Source organism: Lygodium microphyllum, chromosome 12 (assembly GCF_053477565.2).
Source record: "Lygodium microphyllum isolate KBCC chromosome 12, Lygodium_microphyllum_v1.1.10, whole genome shotgun sequence".
In the NCBI taxonomy this organism is placed as follows: domain Eukaryota; kingdom Viridiplantae; phylum Streptophyta; class Polypodiopsida; order Schizaeales; family Lygodiaceae; genus Lygodium; species Lygodium microphyllum.
The window spans coordinates 102,336,764-102,351,880 of NC_141146.1; positions in this window are offsets into that span (position 1 = coordinate 102,336,764).

Here is a 15,117-nt window from a genome sequence, read left to right on the forward strand (position 1 = left end):
TGGGTAAGAGGCAACCCGTTCATCATTTCAGCCCTCAGTATCTTCTTCACATCATTTCTATCCCTTGAATTAGATCTAGAGTCTGAGGAATCCTTATTATTCTTCATCTTAGATATGCTCTTGCCAAGTCTTTTTTCCATCTCTTGTGCTACTTTAGCTAGTACATCTATAGTTTTATTATTTCCAACTTCCACATTAGCAATTGCTCCTGCAATAAATTTATCCAATCCCTTAACAAAGTATGAACATTCCAAATATAAGGAAGGCGTATATTCTTCATTCAACCTGTTCAATAGGTTCTTAACTTTCTAAGTATAATCCTACACTAGCTTTTTCTGCTTGATTTGCTTCAGTTTCTTTAACACATCTGTAGTTGTCTCATGTTTTCTAAATCTACTCAGAAAACCTATTTTAAGATCATCATATGTGGTAAAGTCTCCAACATCATAAGTGTTATACCAATTGATGGCCTTACCTTTGAAGTTTGTTTCAAACTGCTTGACTTGATCCCCAAACATATTGTTGAAACCACTAGCTACCCACCTAGTCTGAAACTGTGCAACATGACAGTCTGGGTCTTCTTTCTTCTTGCTAGAGAACTTAGATGCCTTGACCTTAGGATTGAGTGGTTGGTTGGGATTCATGGTTCTTGGCTTCTTCTTCTTTAATGGAGGCAAGGGATTTTGTAAATAAAAAAGTGAAAACCATAAAAACATCATTATCATAACATTCTCATGGCTTATATCAAACCTAGAAATCTAGCCCTCCATATTGGTGACAATGATTGGCCCAATAAAGATATTAACTTCTCTTAATTTAAGTCAAATTTGTTAGATATGATCAATGCCCCACCCTCATTAGGTGCTACCAATGATCCATGGTGCTCAAAGTTGTAAGGCCCCCATTATGAGGAGAAGCCAACCGGACATTGGTTGAGTCCTGACTTGTATATCAGATGAGGTCTATGTGACCGGATGGCAAAAAGGTGACTGTTGTGGGTCTAATCTTTGGGTTAGATGGAGTGGTTAAGCTGGTAGCAACTCGAGGCGCATTGCATCGAGTTGCGATGTAAGGGAGTTAAAAGGGGCCCCTATTGTGGGGTCCAGGGGCCGCGGAAGCGGCCCCTGGCTGGGGGGTCCCAGGGGGGCCAGCAGCCCCCTTGGCGGGGGTCCAGGGGCAGCGCTCCCGGCCCGATGGTAAAGGGAATATTCCCCGGGCAACTAGTGGAGGCTCATATGGTCCGACCTAACGACCTTCGCGGGCTATAAAAGCTAAACCCCTTTGCAGCCATCTTTCACTCCATCTTTCACCCAGTCAGAGTTGTTATTCCAGCTAGCCTTAAGCTCTTCACCTATCTTCTGTCTAGATCGCCATCTAAGCTTCACACAATGGAAGCGCATGGGTGGACAGAGCCATCTTTGTATCAGTTGTTTGGAGTTAAAGAATTTACTGATTCTCCTCTTATCTGTTGTGTACTCTCTATCTCTTTCTCAGATTCTGTTCGCTGTGCCGTGTAATATTTTACAAAATTGAATATTTAATTTGATTTTTTCCAACTTCTGATTAGCTCTCTCCATTCTTGTCGTCTTCTTTCTTGCTCCTCCTCTGTCCTCATTGTCTTCTTCCTTTTGGTTATACCTCCCTTTGTTCTCATTGTCTTCTTTCTTTTTGCTTCTCCTTGCTAGTTTCTTCCTCATTTTTTTTCTTTTTTCACACAGCTTTCCAATAAAAATATTTAGATCACATCCTTTGCTATGGAATGATATTTTCAGAACTAGGAAACGAGCTCTTTATCATCTTCACATTAAGCTAGAAAGTGACTATGAGGTGATTAGGAAAAGAATAAAATTCAACATGATTTCAAAACACATTCTCAGATTTGAAGAAAAGTAAAATATTAATATTTGCTTGAATGGAATGTTATATCCCAAAGATCCCTTTAAAAATAGTAAATATCCCTGTTACAATAGCTCTTCATTTTGATGAGGTTTATTGGCAATGGTTATAATGGATTTTTATGTAAATAGACAAGAGGAGAAATATGTGAAGTGGAGAGCGCGCGCACACACACACACACACACACACACACACACACACACACACACACACACACACACACACACACACACACACACACACACACACACACACACACACACACACACACAGAAGACTCGAGGGGACATAGAAAAGTAGAGTTGAAATCTTCTTCTTCTTCTTCTACATAAAATAACTTAGTCTACAACATGATAAAAGACTAGTATGAATGTACTAGAATGTATATACATGTGGTCATTAAGTGTAAACCCGCTACAGATAGACAATGTGGCACAATGAATGTGCCATAACCAAGAGTGGACTATGTGGGCATAGTCCAGCTATAGAATCATTGGTGTATCCTCGCTCATATACTCCAGTCATAATCCTAAAGCAATGGAGCTTCCTAGATACCAAGGGCTTGGTGAAAATATTTACACATTGATCTCAAGTAGTATTGACATAAACCATATCAATATCATATGATAGAATCTACTCTTGAATGAAATGGTGATGCACCTCTATGTGTTTGGTCCGCACATGATACACAGGGTTCTGGGCCAGTTGAATGCTACAAAGGTTATCACATTAGATGATAATTTTCTTATCCACTTGCAGCCCTGAATCACCAAATAGCTTGCGTACCCAAGCTACCTCACATGTTGTAATTGCAGTACCACTATACCTCAATACTAGATAGTGCAAATGTACGTTGTTTCTTGTTACTCCAAGTAACATCACCACTTCCAAAAGAAAACGTGAATCCACAAGTAGATCTCTTTTTGAAATACTACTAACCTAATATGCATTTATGCAATCATGTAAGTCCAAAGGTACATCTACTACATAGAATAAAGCATAGTCACTAACATAGCGCAATGTGTGCCGCATTGTATCCAACTATAGCTTCTATGGAAGTTACATGAATTGACTCTCCAAACCATTTGTGTAGTTTAGATCTAGTCTAGTGATCGTGAAATAAATAAGGCTACTCATGATCTTTCTTTACATAGTGAGATTCTCAATCACATTACCCTCATTTGTATTAAGCTTACCATTGACATCCAAAGGTATCGAGGTTGGATTATAATCAGCCATACCATACTTTTTCAGCATATCCAAAGCATATGGTCTCTATAACAACCATAGACCCTCTCGAGTATTGATTATCTATATGCCAAGAAAATAATGCAACTCTTTCAAATCCTTCATTTTGATCTTCAATGCATCTTGATCTTTAAACCATAGTCATTGATGGACAAATTACCTCTTTTAACTTGATTTAGCTTTGACTTGAGTTACAACTTGCTAGCCTTTGTATTTACCTCAAATAACCTTGCCAGATTTTTCCATGTAATAGTAGGAGTTTTATATTCTTGCAAATAGACCATCATACTATCTATGATACTCACAGATAGCCAATACATTACGTTACTCTATGTCTACTCCCAATCCTTAATCTTTATTTGTTCTACAGTAGCATTTCGCAAAGGGACTTCTGATGCCATTGTTATGTCTCCTTCAATGTAGTTCCAAATGTCTTTGCCCTTAAAGAAATTTGTGATCTTGAGCTTCCAAGAAAGATAACTATTTTATCAAGCTTCACACTAACAATTTGATTAAAATGGTCACAAGGCAAGAAACCTTGCAACACTTGCAATTTGCAACCAAGTCGATACCAAGTCCACTATAACCAAAACACACAGATTTTTTAACAAACTACACAAAAATAACTGTAATTTACAATCTGTATGCAGATACCCTCTATGTCTGCAACTTGGATTTAACCTTTGCATCTATAAATGCCAAATACACCCATGTTTTCAATGTACTTAAAAACTACATTTCATGAACTTGCAAGATTAGAATAAAGGCCGAAACAATTTCAAATGGAAAATATCACTGCTCTTTGATCCAAATTTACAGTATATAAGTTTCAGTGCAATCGAAGGTTGTAGCCCTACTAGTCTTAGGAGTCTCTTATAGCTATATCCCAAGGCAAATCAAGCAAGATGGAAGAGCTTCTTACCGATTGCTTGCTTATTTTCACACTCCATCACCTTCAACTCAACCTTTGATTGAGCTCTACACAGTCATGGGACTACTCTGATACCATGCAAATATACAAGAGGAGAGAGAGATGAAGCAACCAAGAGTATACACATGTAATGAAGACTTGAGCACACAAAGAAGTAGGGCTGAAATCTTCTTCTTCTTCTTTCTTCTTCTTTTGTACAAAAGAACTTAGTCTACAACATGATAAAAGACTAATATGAAAGTACTAGACTATATATATATATATATATATGAGGTGGGTGGGATAATGAATGTGCCATAACCAAGAGTGGACTACATGGTTGTAGTCCAATAATTGTAGAATCACTAGCATATCTTCCATGTTGGTCGCCTAATGTGCCAATGAGTAAAGTCCTACCATATCACCAAGGTGTTAATGGATGTTAGCTCATGTGGAGCTCAACATCTTAACATTTATACTACACATTTAATCTTGTTATAGATAATGATATTCTTAGATTGGAGAATCACTTATTAACAAAACATAGAGATGAGTTGCTATAGAAGCTACAAGATTGTCAAGTCTAAAAATTCATTCTTTGGAGAAATATATCAAAGTATACCAATGAAAAAAAATATTTTAGGTCTTCAAATTTAACAAAGAACTCTCAAAAACATTGAGAATCTCAAATGAGGAGGAGGTGGTTGCACTAAAAGAATCCAAATAGTAAGATACACTTGTTTACTTGAGAAATGTTGAATATGACATTGTTTATAATTGTATTTTATTTGCAATATTAATCTTATTTACATCTCTTCTTCAATAAAATGCAAGTGAGAGAAATGCTTTAAAGATATCTCAGTTTTATTATCACATTTTTCCTTCAATGGTCCCAAACGATATTCTTGAGAATAAGAAATTCAAAAAAGTAAAGAGACAATACTTGGACTCTTTCTATAAATATTACTCTTTGGATACTGAGCTAATGCAAAATACTCTAGATAGGATCGATATTAATTGAGCTGCATATACATAAAATTTTCAACTAATATAATCAAATATGAAACAAGGTTAAGCATGAAATTGCTTACTTCCAAGGCCATCTATGGTGGAGACTATCAAACAAAGATTTAATGGCAAAGTGATGGAAGTTTTAGGCAAGCCTATCCATGTGGCCACCTTGCAATGTTGGAGAATCAAATTGAATAAATTGTCTCTAGAAGAGGCACAAAGAATAGCTAGATTTGTGATTAAGTTTGATGAAAGTGAGATTTTGAAGTGTACAAGATTAGAAAGGGTCTCTATTACCTTGATGAATAGAGTATTTTTACCAAGTCCATGCGTAGTGATACAATGTCATTTAATGCTCAATCTGAGCACAACATTTGAAGTTTAGGAGCCTTTGAAATAAATAGAAAGGATTTTGACATACTACATTAGGTTTTTTATCAAACTTTAATACCTTATGTGATTAAGAGTTGTGGGAGAAGAGCATTTGTTGATGGATTTGGGAACTACAAGATGGAGTGGCACATAGTCAATGACTTGATGATACTCAAATGCATGTATAATGTGTCAAAGGGAGCTAATTCTAGATGTCCCTACATGTACAATATATCTCTTATTCCAAAGTTAGACCTAAGAAATTGGAATAGGACTTCCTTGAGGCATGTCAAAGACTTGTACTTCAAGCTAATTTTAGATATCCCTTTGGCCAATGCTCACATCTATACACTTCATGCACTTTAGGAAATAATTAAAAAGTTTGTTCATCTTTTTATATGGTTTACTTGGAAGAGCTAAAGCCCTTGTTATCTAGAAAAGATGCTATAACCAAGATCAAGTAAGTTTTATCTTCAATTGGTTTGCATGGAGGTAATGTTGTCATTAAACTAGATCCTCAAAAGTCCAAGGATAGAAATTGTGTAAAAAAAAAAACCATCTATTGGTGGGGTGAATGCTAGAAGGTTTAAGACTACGAAAAATTTTAATGAAAATATGGTGATCTCAAAGACTTCATAGACCAATTAAACCTTTTCAAAAAGACAATGATAAAATACTAGGGTAATCAACATGTGGGAGCTTCTCGCTCGACTGCCAAGACCCACGGACCACTTATTACTTCAAGCCTTTCAAGCAATGGCTACTTCTTACATAGCTGAACACACTCATACACCTACGAGTGCAGCGAGCTTACCTCCATGCTCGATCGAGTTGCCTCCTCCCTCAAGCACTTTGATAGCTCCACAATCCAAGGTGCAAGCTCGATCCTCATGCTCCAAGCTCCATGCTCCATTACTGTGTTGAGAAACACGGGATCTAGAGCATGGCAGAGGTGGAAGCTCTGGAGGTTGGAAAGTAGAGAGAAAACTCATGATGTGTAGTGGGAGCTCACGTTCAACCGCCAAGACCCACGGACCGCTTATTGCTTCAAGCGTTTCAAGCCGAATGCTAATGGCTACCTCTCACATAGCCTACGCGCTCTCATGCCTACCGGGTGTAGTGAGCTTACCTTCATGCCGATTGAGTTGCCTCCTCTTCCGCACACTCCAATAGCTCCACGATCCAAGTGCAAGCTTCAAGCAAGCTCGATCCTCCCGCTCCAAGCTCCAAGCTCCATCGCCGCGAGCAAGATAAGATAAGATAAGAGAAGAGAAGAGAAGAGAAGAAGAGAGGAGAAGATGGAGAGCTTCTCCACCCCACGGTCCCTCACCCTCACACACTCACTCCCTCATACTCTCACACTCCCTCTCTCAAGCAAAAGCTCAAGCAAGCAAGAAGAAGAAGAAGAAGAAGAAGAAGAAGAAGAAGAAGAAGAGAGCTACTTTTGGCCACACACAAGAATGAGCTTCTCATTCCACTTTTTAGCTTTTATACATGCCCTACTCCTCCTTGGGTGGTCATCCCCTTTTTACATGACCGGCCATTGGCCTAGGTCCTCTTTTCCTATTTCCTTCCTATTCTTCTTGCTTCTTCTTCACTGCCCGTCTATCTTTACAATTTGCACAGGAGAGAGCCTGGTACTCTTTTACAAGATTTCAGGGTGTGCGTTTGTATTTTAAAATTCACCTTTCCCCTTTTGCATTTGCCTTGGACTTTTAAGGTTGCCCTTGCGCTTTTGGCCTTTTCTCCTCTTCTTTCTTCAGTCAGGCTACCTTTTTTCTGCCTTTGCCCTGCGTCTTTTTTATTTCCTTTTTCTTTCTTTGTGTTGGGGTTAACATTACCCCCCTCTTAGATGAGTGCCAGTCCCATGGCACTCTTCGTCGAAGGTAGCATGTGGAGCTTGCACCGAAGACGTGGGTGGAAGGGACTGTTGTGGTTTGCCTTGGAGGAGTTCTGATGTTGGCACGGATGAAGGTTGTTGGTGGCACTTTGCTATTCTGATTGGCTGGTGATATGATTGTTGTAGGTGGTGATAAGGCTACTCTTTGTTGGGAATGGTCACTCATAGTTGGCACGGGAATGGTCACTCATAGCTGGCACGGGTGTTGGTGTTCTTGGGATGCTCATGGTGGATTCTACTCATGATGATTCTCTGGTGGTCTTGCATGATGAAGTAAAGGATAAGAGTTCAGAGTTGAGTGTTGGTGTAGAGCTGACGGCGCTTTTGTTGGAGTCTTTAATACCTGCAATTGGAAAACCTCTCATGTGGTCTCTCCCTAAGGGGTAGTGCTAGACTTCTTATCGTACACAAGACATATTTTGATTAGTTTGGGAGACAGGTCGAACTCTAAGCAAGCCTGGAGTATTGTCCTACACTTAAGGACCCAAACCGTGTATAGGTTATAGTGTGAATATTAAGTGAGTACACGTGCATATTTAGGTATTACTTAGTTAGAAGGCTGGAGGCCTGGTTCCTTGTATAGCAATGGGTTAGTGAAGCAAGGGGCTAAGTTGATGGAAAAATTTGTCGATGACGACAGGGAGTACACTTGAAGATTGCTTGAGACATCATTATGGTCTTGTCAAGGCAATGTAGCATAATTGAGCTCCTTGATGTCTTAGCTTTTGGTAGCTAGTGGCTACTTGTAGTGCTTGAAAAGTATGGTGTAGTTTTCCATTGTCTTTCATGCCTTGCTTACCACTGTTGATTGTAATGGCATTGAGATGGAGTGCAAAAGAATTGTGCAAGTGGTTCAGGGTGACAGGTCTAACCATAGGCGAGGCGAGCTCCCTAGGTATGTCCTACCCTTGATGTGCCCTGAACAATTGTGGGGGATGTACAAAGGGCTAGGGGATTAGGGACAGAGCCAACCGACCAAGGTTACTTGACGTACCTAATTTGAGGATCCCTAGGTGTGGTGCTATGATCGTGTGTGCTTTTTGTTTTTTTTTGTTTTTCTTTTTTTCTTTTTTTTTCTTTTTTTTGGTGGAAAAAATGAATACAATCAATGCCATACATTGGGGCTGTTAGCCTTTCATTTGGATTGAGAAATGTTGGGATCCAAAGGCTATGAAGAATGTATATTACAGAGATGATTGTGTCACTAGCCTTGATGCTAGAGGAACTGTTGTTGAGATGAAGAGATACACTTGAGATTTTGCAAACCTCTTTGTAACATGCGAGACGTAGAACAATTGAGGTAGCACTTGGAGTGAGCTGTGCATGGATAAGGGTAGAGCATCTTGTGAATTGAATCTTGGATGATGAAGAGACGTTCACCCTTGTTGAGAGTGTGGCTCCTGCCCGAACATAGAGTTTGGCCAAGAAGGAGGAGGTAATCGATGATTATGCTTTGGCCATGCTCAGTTGCAATATGTGCTTTCTGCAGAGGTGTCCTTGGGTTCTCATCCAGTGACACTTCCGTCATGGCTTTTGTTTCTTGGTATTCCTGTCACTTCCTCCATAATGGTTCTTTGTGGGGTTGGTGGTCTTGTTGTGACTTGGATATTAAACGCTTCTAGGCATTGACCTGTGTCATTCTGCATTCACTTGGAAAGGCTTGAGAGTACATGCAAGTCACATGCTTCAACCATAATGAAAATGTCCAGCTAAACAAGACATCGCCACCCTGAATCCCTTAGTTTTGACTTGATGCGTATCACTTGCACTTGGTCATCATTGCTCATGGGGTGTATTGGCCTTTGCTTCTTTTGGTATTATTTACACACAAAACACGTTGTTTATTTATGTACATGTTCATGAAACCATGTCCCTCCATGAGGATAAAAACCAATTGTAGAACTCAGGATTGTACTCGAGTGTGGCACACATATCTAGCTTCTGTGGTAGCCTACTTAGCAATAATAAATATTTGCCAACATCGAGTAGCATGGTGCCTTGTCCCAGTCTACTGGAAACATGAAGCTCCTCCTCAGTGAGAACTTTATCAATCAAAGGGCTCTCTAGGCTAGTTCCAGCTAGGTCCATACCTCGAATTGTAGCTAGAACACGAAATGAAGTTGGTGCCACATAGGTCGGGTCTCTTTGGGATGGGCATTTGGCCAGTCGCTCCTCTGAGACTGTCATGATTTGGGCTCCAAGTTCAGCCATTGTAGCGTGGTTTTCAAACCAACATTTATCAAATTGGCTTTTACCCTCTGATTATCGCTTTAGTTGCTCTATCTCTAAGAGATTTGGCTGGTAGAGCATTTCATTAAATGCCACGGTTAAGCGTAGTTTGTCAGCCTCCTCGTCAGAGATAAGTCACATGCGTTCATGTAAGAGCTTGTCATAATGTCCGTCAAGATATTCTTGCTCTTCCCACGATAGCGGATAAGGCAAATATTCCTCAAGCTGTTCCCTAGGGAATGTGCCCATGTCTGCACGAACATAGACATGTGCGAATAATTTTAGTTTAGTGTCCCACTCGGTCAAGCACTCTGCCACATCTCTATGTTCTATGAGGGCTTGCTCGGTTGCTATCTCATGCAAAGTTTTAAGGGTTTCCTTAGGCTTTAGCATAGCTGGGGGCTAAGGCCTAGATGAGCAATATTGATCAATGCCAGGATTTCTTATGCCTTCGAGGTTTTCATGTTTCTCCTGAAGCTTTCTGGTAGTTGTGTCATGGTTCTCCTCGGATGTGACTAGCGTGGTCTTAGCATCCTATTGTGACAGTGTTGTATCCACTCTTGATTGATCAATGTGAGTTTCTCTATCGATGGATTGAGTGTCACAAGCAATAGTTGACGGTAATTGTTGCTTTGATTTATCAGAACACATGGATGTGTCTGAGATTTCACTGCTGTTAGGAGAGATGGCAATGGGTTTATCTATGGATAAACCAAACGCTTTGTTCATCATCTCTTTAGTACTCTTGGTCCCAATCTTCTTGTCGTCTGCAGTAGCTTGCAACTGTTGTTGTTTTCTTCTCTTTCTCTTGGGCACTAGAGGTGTATCCTTTAAGGACGCAGGATCTTGAACTAGGTCAGTAGTTGATGTGCTTGGTTGGGCCTTAGCATTCTCTTTCTGTGGCATGTCGTCATGGGATTTTGCTACAGCCTCATTAGGTTGAACAGCCTTGCTAGGTTGCGAGGGTTCAACTACCTCTCTTTTTGGAGAGTCTAGCTGTCTAGCTAATTCTCCTTTGTTTAGCCCCGCATTCGATTGCATTGACAGTTGCTCTTGGTTAGGTATTTGCTCTAGATTTTTATCCTTATCTATTAGAACCTGTCTCCATTGCTTCTTGTCAAGGTGAGTGTTGTGTTTAGAGCTGTTGTTCTCTTGCTCTGGAGGTTTGGGTGACTCTAGTGTAGAACCATGAGACGTTTTAGGGTTTTTGTCATGTAGGCTTGGAAGAAACCAATTGAAGAAGTCAGGGTTGTATTGATGGGAAGCATAGAGATCTAGGATTGCAGGGTCTTGAGTGAGGTAGAAGACATATGTGTTGACATCAAGTACCATGCTCCCTACTCCTAGCCTACTAGCCACGTGTAGATCTTCTTCTAGAAGCATTTTATCGTACAAGGGATGTTTTTGGACAATGGTAGAAAGCTAGACATCATGGGCAATTGCAAACACTCTCAATGAGGTCGGGGCAAAGTACGTGGAATCATGTATTGATGTCCAAAGGGCTTTCCTTTGCTCAGCAAGTGTCATTAGTCGATGGCCAATTTTGGCTGCCAAACTTTGGTTGGAGTACCAATTTTGTGCAAAGGTACCTTGTCCTTTCCCTTTTCATTTGATTGCTTCAAGCTTTTTCTTGTTTGTCTCACATAGAGCTGTATAAAATGAGGGTATCAAGCACAATTCTATAGCCATGGCTTTTGGGATGTCCTTCATGACTTCTTCAACAATAGCTGCATAGCAGAAACAAACATGTTGCTGCTCATACCAAGTCAATAGTTCAGCTATGAGCTTTGTGTGCTCTAGTGTTGGCCTTTTGATGTCCACATGGACATATGCACGTGTGATGGCTGTCAGCTTGTGATCAAGCTTCACCATGCACTTCATCTCTGGTTCATTGGTCAGATGCGCCATTTCTTTGGCCAAGTCTTTGAGAGATTTATCCTCAAGCCTAGGCTTTAGGTGATTTGGAAGGATTGGAGGTGTCAAGGATGTTTGTTGTGACATCTCTTCCAAAGGTGAATTGCTAAGGGCATGTTCCGCAATGGGTGTTGTCACGGACAAAGGTTATGACTGCTGTGGTCCCTGATTGGAAGTAGTGGTGGCTAGTTCAGTGGACTAGCTACCGTTGGTAGACTACGATGTCAAGTCCTTAGGCAGATCAGAAGTGGTTGTGTCTTTTGTTGCCCTTTGCGCATTCACTTGTGTAGATTGAGCAGCGGCACGAGGTTGCTACTATCGTGCTTCCCGTGTCCATTTAGGTGAAGAGGATGTAGGAGATTTGGGACTACTACGTGGGCTTGGCACTGACTGGAGAATTTGCTCGTGATTGTTAAACGATTCTGTCATTAGCTTTGTTGAGCAATCAACCTTATCATGAGCAATGTTGTGCCTGTGGTGCTCATTATCCTCTTGGGAAGTCAAAGGCTCCTTGGGCACTAGTGGACCTTGTGCACGCTCGACAGTTACCTGTGATATCTGCTTGCTAAGCACGCTAGGCTAAGGATCTAGTTTTTGATAGGTCATGTTTGGTTTCTTGATTTCAATCGTGAGGGGCTCAATCACTCCAATATTTTTGGTTCGAGACTTGGATTTTTGTTTAGGTTTCCTCCTACGCCTCTTTGCTTTTGACATAATTTGGGCTTCTGACAGAGGTGGTTTAGCAGGGGGTTTTGGTACCCAAATCCATCGGTTGCCTGCATAATACCCTTGAGCACGAAGCAACGCCTTGGATATCGATTGTGGCATTGTGCTAGCTCTCCATCGATGCCTTCGTCTATAAGGCTTGGGCTTCTTTCATGGTCTTCTACGATATTTGTAAGTCAAAACCCTATCCTTGGCCTTGTCTCCTGACCTTTTTGTTTCAAGTATGGCCTCACTCACCGGTTCTCTCCATTCAACCTGCACTTGTATCAACTCTTCCCATAACTCCTTGCTCTCATTACTAGGCTTGCTTGGTATGTCAGAATGCTCCTTGCCCTTCCCTCGAGGTTTGGTGAGGTCACCCTTGCTAAAAGTCATGATTATCCTCACACCTGGTAGTGTTAGGTGTATCCTCTGTGCTATATAGTTGGCTTCACACTTCGTTGCCTTTTTGAAGGGCCTTCCTAGGAGGATTTCCTTTCCACAATTCTCACTATTTGGAGGAACATAAAACAGGATTGGCAAGCTTTCTGTTTCAATAGTTACAAGGATTCTGCACTTCCCTAGAAGTGCTTGTGGGTGTTCCCCGTAAGGATTAAGAGTTGCATCAGTCGGTTTGAGCTTTGGTTGACCTAGTAGAGTCCATGCTTTGTAAGTCAAGATATTGAAATCTGCTCCTTCATCAATGAGAGCATCAACACTATGCTCTCTTTTTGCAGTGAGTTTGACCCTAAGATAAGCAGGTGGCACTATGTCTTCATCTTTCGGGTCTTGGTTTATAGCTTCAAACCTTCTGATACATGCCTTTGAGTCCCTAACAGCACAGTCAGACGTGGATTCTCTACTGAGGTCTTGGGTCGTCTGTGCAGCGCTACTCAAGGTACATCTATCGTCAGGACTGTCATGTCTAGTCATCCTCGCATTGATAGCTTGATGATGTTGCATTCTGCTTTGACTAGACATAGTTTGAACACAATGTACATGTGTTCTTGTGGTGTGGCATTTTTGCCCTTGATGGCTAGATTGGCCCGTTGAGGTTCTAGGGTCTTTGTTTGTCTTTGTTTGGGTATGGGCTTCTTTTTGTTGCTTTGCAAGTGAAGATCTATGCTTGTGTAGAGCCATTACTACACTAGGGCCTAATTCGGAGGACCTGTTGCAGCGCGTGTTTTCTCTCTAGCCTACCGGGGGAGGTGCGGAGGGGGCAGAGCCCTCTTTGCGGGGGTCCAAGGGGGGCAGTCCCCCCCAGCCTGAAGGGCCATCACGATAAATACCACGCATGATTGGGAGGACCTCTGGTAGCTAATTTTTGAACTATTTATTGTGGATTTTAGCCTAGTGATAGATCTATGATGTGCCTTTGGCTCTATACGATTTCTGGAGTCTATTTTGGTGGTGGCAACTCAGTTTCTGGCCAAAATGGAATTTTGGAAAAATTGCAGCTTTTGGGTTGAGTCCCAAATTTGGTCGGTCGAGGGCCGAGGGCCGAGTGGATCGCTCGGATAGGCTGAGTTGTCAGGGTTGAGGGCCGAATGTGAATGGGCCGAGTCAGTCGGCCGGGCCGAATGAGTTTTTGGGCCGAGTCGGGTGGATTGCTCGGACGGGCCGAGTTGTCCGGACTGAGGGCCGAATGTGAATGGGCCGAGTCAGCTGGCCAGGCTGAATGAGTTTTTGGGCCGAGTCGGCCGGGTCGAGGGCCGATTGTGGAGTTCAGCGCAGAATGGCCGTCACTCGGACGGGCCGAATGCGACGCAGTTTTGGTAGATTTGATGAATAATGCTTCGTTTTTTTATGATTTTGGTCTTGAGGGGTCACACAAACTTCTAGAATGCAAGAATAGACATGAACGAAGGATTCTATACCCTTGGGATAGCAAATAATCTCCAAAGTACAAATTAGCAATTTGTACTTTGGAGATTATTTGCTATCCCAGGGGTATAGAATCCTTTTCCTATTTCCTTCCTATCCTTCTTACTTCTTCTCCACTGCTAATTTGTACTTTGGAGATTATTTGCTATCCCAGGGGTATAGAATCCTTTTCCTATTTCCTTCCTATCCTTCTTACTTCTTCTCCACTACCCATCCATCTTTACAATTTGCACAGGAGAGAGCCTGGCACTCTTTTACAAGATTTCAGGGTGCACCTTTGTATTTTAAAATGCACCTTTCCCCTTTTGAATTTGCCTTGGACTTTTAAGGTTGCCCTTGCGCTTTTGGCCTTTTCTCCTCTTCTTTCTTCAGTCGGGCTACCTTTTTTCTGCCTTTGCCCTGCATCTTTTTTATTTCCTTTTGCTTTCTTCATGTTGGGGTTAACATGATGACATAGACAAAGAAGACAAGATTGTTGAGAAACATGGGATCTAAAGCATGGAAGAGGTGGAAGCTGTTGAGAAACATGGGATCTAGAGCATGGTAGAGGTGGAAGCTGTGGAGGTTGGAAAGTAGAGAGAAAACTCATGATGACATAGACAAAGAAGACAAGATTGTTACACAAGTGAATTAGGTTTCAAGATTGAGACTTGAACTCATAAAGACATTCTTGTGTAGGACTGACAATGACAATGACACTAACTGAAAGAGGAAAGCATCATGGTATTGTATTCATCTCATATGAAAGTGATAGTCAAGGACAATGTTATATAGAAGCTGGATGGGTCTACTCAGCACCATTGTGCTTATGGGATTCAGGATGCTTGCATGTCGTAAGCCCAAAACTTCCTCATACAAAGAGGCCATAGTAGATGTGATTGTAAATATCTCAATACCCCTCCTCAATCACAACCAGAAGTACAAAGTGTGTAAAGGCTTTAGTGAGAGCAACACCTGCAAAGTGTAGGCACACCATAAACATGGCAAAGCACCAGAGGCTGTCGCAGAAAAGGCAAAGTGTGGGCACCACAAACATGATGGACATCCA